We start from the raw sequence: 7,697 nt of genomic DNA on the forward strand, positions 1-7,697 counted from the left end.
ACTTTGAGGGTAAAGACGAGTTTTATTTTATTTTTTTAAATTTTGAACGCTAAAAACGAGTAAAATATTCATTAAGAGATATGACACATGGCCACTTTTATGTCTTCACCCTGTCCACCTTTAATTAAGAACCAAAATTTAATAGTATTAATGCCCCTTTATATGCAAGCCACAGTGCCACATTTCGTTTCTTAAACTTTACCCATTCTGAGATATTGTTTAATATCTCAGAACAGAAAATAAAGAAATTAAACAAATTAGACGCCAACACACACGCGCGCGCGAATTTTTCCCCTTTATTGACTTTTTTGAGGGGGTTCGGGAGGTCTCCAAACGTGTGGATTTGCAAAAAAATAAAAAAAAAATAAAAAACTTGGAGGGTCAAATTTGACACGATTCCAATACTTTTCCGTTTTATATACATAACAAGCTGGTAAGTAAATAGGAGTCGGAGTCGGCGGAATTTTTGACGACTCCGACTCCGACTCCGACTCCTGCTAAAACATCAAAACTCCACGACTCCGACTCCACAGCCCTGGTGCAAAGCCTGTGAAAGAAAGAGGCATTAAGTTTTAGAGCCAAATACCAAAACAAGCTAACGTTTTACATTTGCACTAGGGAGGTTAAACTCATTTAGAAATAATTGTGTTTAAGGGCACATGTAGACGATCAAATTTCTTGCATCAAAAAGTCAAGAAAATTTGAAAATATTCTATCTACACTATTACATAGTATTAACAAAACTGAATATGTTGAATTTACTGGTTATAGCTGTATATTCGTTTGTGAATGGTTGTCTTTTTAATCTGACAAATTCTTTCAGTAGACTATCTTACAGCATCAGGTTAATGAATTCTTTTATTATATTTTTACATATGCATTTCGAACTGGTTTCACATTTCCAGTTCCTCTTCAGTGTTCTATAAATTACAATTATAGAAATTAAGTTGACAAAATTTTACAGATTAAAACACCAACAAAGTATTTAGATGTCAAGTAACACAACATAAACACATTACTAATACCTTTAAGGATTTTACACATTTCTTTTTATCCTCAGTTGGATTGTTATATTGATACGGTATCTTCATTTATCACGTTATATTGTCTTTCGTGGTGTGAATCGCAGTATGACTTAACAATTGCTATAATCAATAATAATACAATCATAAAAATTATAAAATTTAGTGATACATAAGTAGTTTAAAAAACTTGTAAAGTTTTCGAAAAATTATACTACAGGTTTTTTCTGTGAAAAATATTCTACTAAAACAACAGTACTGGGCGTAAAATGTAATGTGATGGAAATATTGCTATAAATGACAAACTATGATAAAATTAAATATCTGCAATATAATTAAACATTGCTACAAATAACAATATACAATAACAATATAATTATAAACCTCGTAACAGATAAGTTGTACAAATATTTCTACAAAAATATACATACAGGTTTTCTTTTGTTTTGATATTCCTTGAAAATGATTTCATTCATCAATTTTAGGCTTAAATCCGCAATATAATTAAACATTGCTACAAATAACAATATACAATAACAATATAATTATAAACCTCGTAACAGATAAGTTAAGAACATGAATCTACTGTATTCTTCAGATTTTGGTAGCTTCAACAACAGCCTAAATACTGATATTTACCACAAAACATTATATTGGTAATATTTAGGATTACTAAGTGTACAGAATAATATTGACCAGATTATAATTTTCTGTTATAAATTAGTTATTTGTAAATATATCATTTAGATATGCATAATTAGACAAAAGCGTAATTTTAAAAATTTACATGAATAAAACTGATACCCCTAGGTATAATGAACCGTTTTGAATGGTTGGTGTAGGTTTGTTAGAAATAGAAAGTATTGTTATAATAGTGTCTAAATTTATTGTATAATTTACATGAAAGCAACTAATTATTGTATTATTTTTTAGCTGTGTCAATATGCGAATGACTTCAGTGCGTAATAGACGTGTTGAACATTGGTGATCGTCAGGAGATAAGTTTCAGTTTCATTGATTACTGGGATGATGAATTGAGTTTACAAGTTTGCTTTCCTGTGGTTAATAAGGACAATAGGATATCTACAGTGAAAAGATAAGTATTTGTACATAAAGTTTATTACAAGACAATATAGTAGTATTAAGCTGTAACAAACAGAAGGCTTTCTTGCCAGTAATTAAGACAAGACCAAAATTATATATTAAGTTACTTATATTGACAATTCACATTCAGCAGTAATGGCCTTTGTATATGAGTTAAGGAAAAATTATCAATGTTTTTGCATTGTGCAAAGCAGGGCTGTGGAGTCGCGTAAAAATCTACCGACTCTAACTCCGACTCCGACTCCGACTGTTTTTTACCATTTGACTCCGACTCCGACTCCGACTCCGACTCCGACTAGGGGCAGACTTGTTACCGAAAGAGACCCGGAAATTCTGATGTCATCACGTGACATCAGAATAAAATATTCAATAAATAGAGTTGTAATAAAGATAGAGCGTAGAAACTTTTTATTCCAAAGNCCGGAGTCCGGACGGTAGCACTATCGTGGGACGTTAGCACTGCCATTTAGACACCTGTAAACTGATCGAAAATAAACATACATGCATACACTGTAATTTACTATGTGGAGAACACTCATTTTATCTGTAAAGTTGATTGCAACAAATTGTGCAACAAATGAACTTGCCAAGGCAGACTATAAAAAATTAATTTTCTATGTAATATTCATAATTGCAAAGAAGCCAAATCTGGCAATGTTGCTCAGAACTGACTGAAGCGCCAATTGTAATCGTCCAATGCGCCAAGTTTGGCGCATGCGCCACGTTTTGGCCACCCCTGCCATACAATAAACACTTCCAGATAGTAATATTTGCTTCTCTGCAGATATTGTACTATAAATATGGCACCAAGAGAGAAGAATGTAATGAGAATTGACATAATTTAGTTGGTTATAATTTTTTGGGATTTAGAAATTTTGGAATATTTGGCCAAATATAAATTTTGAAGTTCTGTTTCTTCAGACTATATATTTTTTCAAATTATACTTTTGTTTTGATAGTTTTTTTTAAATGTATCTTGGAGATTTTTTTTGATGGGTCTGTATTGAATGATTTGATACTTGATTTATTAATTAACACATGTGAAAAATTATTTGGCCCTATGTAAAAACAGATTTACCTCCTATAATTAAAAATGCTGGCAATGACTTGCTTGACAATTTTTAGTTGTTCAATAAATCAGAATTTGGTGTTATTTCCGACTCCTGGTTAGGTTTATTGCAATTTGTGAAAAATTTAGCAACAAATTTTGTAACTTTCTCTACAAAAGAAATCAAAGTTGTGTATGGTGTCATCTGGTAAGTTTTATTAAAAATATTATATTATTTATCAGAATAAAATGGGCAGAGCTTAATTTTCAAGCTACAGATGAGATTGATAAAAAAATTGTAAATGCTAATAATGAGTAAAATGTTCATTAAGTCCTACCATCCTCTCGATATAACACATGACTATGTTTCCACAAAAACATTCTTCGCATAAATTTGTTCTGAATTAATTCCAACTTCTGGTAATTGGATAAACATCATATTGGAGATGCATAACTCACTATATTATAAACTATTGAATTAAAAAATATTCAAGTTCAGTTTAACTTGTTTAAGTTAGTTATAGAAAATAGCTTCATTGTGTGAGAATACGGACGAGGGGTCAAGACCCTCTAATCATTAGATCTGAGAGATCTGCTCACTTTGTCAATGGATGGCTGAGTGGCTAACAGAATTCATGTGGGAGGTTGCGGGTTTTTGCAATGAGATGTCAGCAATTATAGGAAGACACTGAGGAGACCATTAATAAATTCCAAATAAAAAATTTAATAAAATAAAAGAAAGAAAGAAATAAAATACAATAATATTTGGGACTTATTGTTACCTATTCACCGAGAGAGAGTTTACAAACAAATTATATTACCTCATTGGACATTTTTCTTGCGTGATCTGTTATAGGGCATGGCAGGAACTCTATGCATTGTGGTAAATAGGATGGGGAGAGTGGCAGAGCTGACACTTGGATGGAAACAGCCTTCTAGGTGGCACTATGAATGTTTGGACGAACTGCCCCGAGTATGTGGAAATTTGCCCTTTTATCTCTAATTTCCGCCAATCACCACCTGAAGAATTCATCAGCTGATGGGAAGATCAGATATGTCACCCATCCAGATGGTGTGAGAAAATCAAGATAAGATGCAGTGACGTGCCGTGACATTTGATAGTAGGGAAGCTGTGTTTCTGTAAGAAGCCGACTTCCAGGGGCAATCAGTCAATTTCGCATCAGTGATGGTCAAGGGTCCAATTGTATCGTTTGTTCGATAAGCCAGTAAAAACTGTAGACTTTTCTAAATGTATTTTTAATATTACAATTACATTCCGAATTGCTAGCCATGATATAGGGCTAAAATTATAAATAAAATAATAAAAACTTACTTCGTGAAATAAAATGTGTGGTGGATGTACAGTAAATATCTGGTACAAAATATTCTTCAATTATATTAATGTACTTTTAAAGAAAATTATAATTAAATATAGCTTTGTACGAAATTGTAATATCATGGATTTCTTTTTCTATACAATACAAATACAAACTGTCTTCTCACTTCTCTCTGACTTTTTTTGTGAAAAAGAATTCGCTCTTTTCACAAAAATCTTTTTTATGGGATCCCTCACTCATGATAACTGCTTCTTTTATTCGTTGCAAACCGAATGTTCTAATTCAAACTGTCTCACGCGCTATTCGCTGCTAGTCCTCTGCGATGTTTCTTATGTAATTTAAATATTAAAGATTCAAAGTTTAAGTAGTTATTTAATGAAAATGAAAATTCAATTTTCATTAAATAACTGTTAGCAGTATTAATTTTTATTAAAATGCAATATTTTATCGTTATAAAGTTTAATAATAGAAACAATATCAGTGTTACATATTTTACAGTAATTTTTTAAAACTGAAAATTTTTACTGAAATCAATTTAATTCGAAAATAACTAGTTTAAGCTATGGGCGCTCATCTGATAATCATCGTCTATTGCAGTGTTTCGCAAACTTTTTGTGTTTAAGGTACACCTACCAAATCAAGAAATTTTAGAGGTATACCAAAGAAAAAAACCAATGTTTATTTAATATTTATTTATTACAAAAATCAGTACAGTGTTTAATGAGAAATGTGAGCCTGCTTAACTGAGCACAGGCGATCAAAATTTGGAGCAATCGTTGATAAGGCTGCTCTCATCTCTTGGTCGATCGTTTTCAGGCGTTCTCTTATTTTTTGATTTAATCGTAGTGAGAGTTGAAAACCCCAATTCGCATAAGTGGGTCGTGGCAAATGGTAAGAGAATTGCAATAGGATGCTTTGAAAGCAGTGGATATTCATTTTTTATATGCAGCCAAAAATGTGCTAGCTCTGTTTCGGAAAATTTTAGTTTTAATGTCTGATCAGTTTTAGCTCCATGAATTCTTCCTGCTCGTTTATCGATAGGTGTCCAATGGAAATGCTATCTGAGAATGGATTTAGTACCCAGTCTATAAGTTGCAGGTCACACTTAGGAAAATAAGAGTTCATTTTTTCTCCAAATAGCTCCAAGTGTTTCACTATCAAAGCCTGCACTTTTTTTTCTGAATCAGTAGCCATGACATTTGGGGACATTTCATTACTACCATTGGTAGCGTGGCTGAACACCAACTTAGCACGAAAGCTTTCAATCTTGTCTGATAACGTTAAAATATTAGAATTCCTGCCTTGCAGTTTTTTGTTGAGCTCATTTAAATTGGCGAATATATCCGCCAGATATGCAAGTTTTGCTACCCATTCTTCTCTTTTAAACTGAAAAGCAAAATCTTAACCCTGGGCCTCTAAAAACATCTGGGACTCATTTTTTAGCTCATAAATTCGAGAAAGCACTTTTCCGTGAGAAAGCCATCGTACTTCTGTATGAAACAGAAGTTACTGATGATCTGCTCCCATTTCCTGACACACTGCATTAACTCCTTAGAGACATTGACATTTTTTATATAGATTTCAATTAAACGTAAAAAATACTTAAAACAGAAAAAAAACGAAAGAAATGCGTTTATTTTGAAGAAAAAGCTTTAAATTTTATTTTCCTTTGTTTCGCCTGTCTGTGAAATGTAACACCGATGAGTCATTGTTTACACAGCTGGGTGACCTTGAACACAGCTGGAGTCGGATTTCCCGGGACATTCTCATAGACGTCTCGGGAGGACAAGGGTTTAAAGTAGGGTGACTATAAGCGACACAGAAATTTTTAAATATTTTTAAAAAATTCAATATTTTATTGCGATTTCCGACCCCCCCTAATTAATTAATTATATATTTATAAAAATATATTAATTAAAAAAATTAAAAAACCATCGGAGGTCGTTTTTGACATCAGAAACTAACTTTAAATAACTTTACTGAATGAAAATCCGTGCGCTACAACTTAAAAACCATGAAATAATTTTGATAAAAAACTCCCATTAAAAAACAATTAAACCTTAATCGAGCCTTCACATAGGCTCATTAAAATCGCGATAAAATTTTTTTGCGCGGGAAAAAAATTTTGAAAAAATTTCGGAACCTAAAAAACATTCCAAAAATTCAAAAAAAAAAAAAATTTTCAAAAATGGCCTTAAGGACCTCATTTTATGTAACGTTATGTAACTTGCCCGAGATATCTCGGGTTATGGGCTTAAGGGGTTAAACAGATGAGAGTTCAGTGGTCACGACTTGATGTATTTGACAATTTTGACGACTTCTTGTAGGACAGACAACAATTCATCAGGCAGAGACTTTGCCATTAGTGCTTCCCTGTGTAAAAAGCAATGTACATTTTTAATATTAGGGTTGTTTCAGAAGCCCTGGTTATAAATCCCCTAATTTTTCTTGTAATAGCTGTTGCTTCGTCTGTGCAAATGCTTATGCAGTTGTGCCATTCCAGATTATTCTCACTGAAGTACTGGGGCCATATTCTGGTCACTTATCTCTTGTCTCTTCTTTCACCGACGAGTGACGTCAAAGCGAGAGATGAAAGTTGTCTCTCGTACAAAGTGGCAATTCTGGTCGTTCGAAACAATCTTGTCTTTGTCATTGACGTCACGATTCTATTCGGTTGATTATACATGTTTGGGTTATCTGTACGTGCAACACGGTATAGAATTTTAACCAATGAAATTGTACAATTTTCGAAAATGCAGAATACGAAAATATAGAGCACATGGTACGGCATGAGGTAATTGTGAAATCCGCGATTTTTACGACGATGTCGGAAAAATCTTTGTAAGCAACTCCGATGGAAAAACTCACTCTTGGTGAGAAGTATATCGGAGGTCACCGATTGTTTTCACATTATGGTGGGAAAGTTGACAGTTAGTTGATCGGAATGCACCGTAAGTGTCAACTGAAGTCGATCACGTGACTCATTTCCCACGAATAACGTATAAAAGCTCGAGTCCCCGAAAGCTCCGGGCGATCCCTCGGAAGTTATACTTGGTAGATGTGCCATATTTTTGTCTCCATACTCCGGACCGACAGGACATACGACCAACCACAGCCATTTGAACTTCCATCGCCATTAACGAACATATTCAACGAACACCTATTAGACATATTTGCCTGCATTTT

General features: G+C 33.2%; 1 long non-coding RNA gene across 1 annotated transcript in view; it reads left to right on the top strand.

The window, feature by feature from the left end:
• The window catches only part of LOC111622609, a 7,118-nt gene extending 4,791 nt beyond the window's left edge, over window positions 1-2,327 (top strand). The window contains exon 2 of the long non-coding RNA XR_002756303.1: window positions 1,956-2,327. This is a non-coding gene — a long non-coding RNA (uncharacterized LOC111622609). The remainder of the gene's footprint in view (window positions 1-1,955) is intronic.
• Window positions 2,328-7,697: the final 5,370 nt, after the last annotated feature.

The sequence above is a fragment of the Centruroides sculpturatus genome, unplaced genomic scaffold (genome assembly GCF_000671375.1).
Source record: "Centruroides sculpturatus isolate CEXI.00-Female unplaced genomic scaffold, Cexi_2.0 scaffold106, whole genome shotgun sequence".
Lineage (NCBI taxonomy): Eukaryota > Metazoa > Arthropoda > Arachnida > Scorpiones > Buthidae > Centruroides > Centruroides sculpturatus.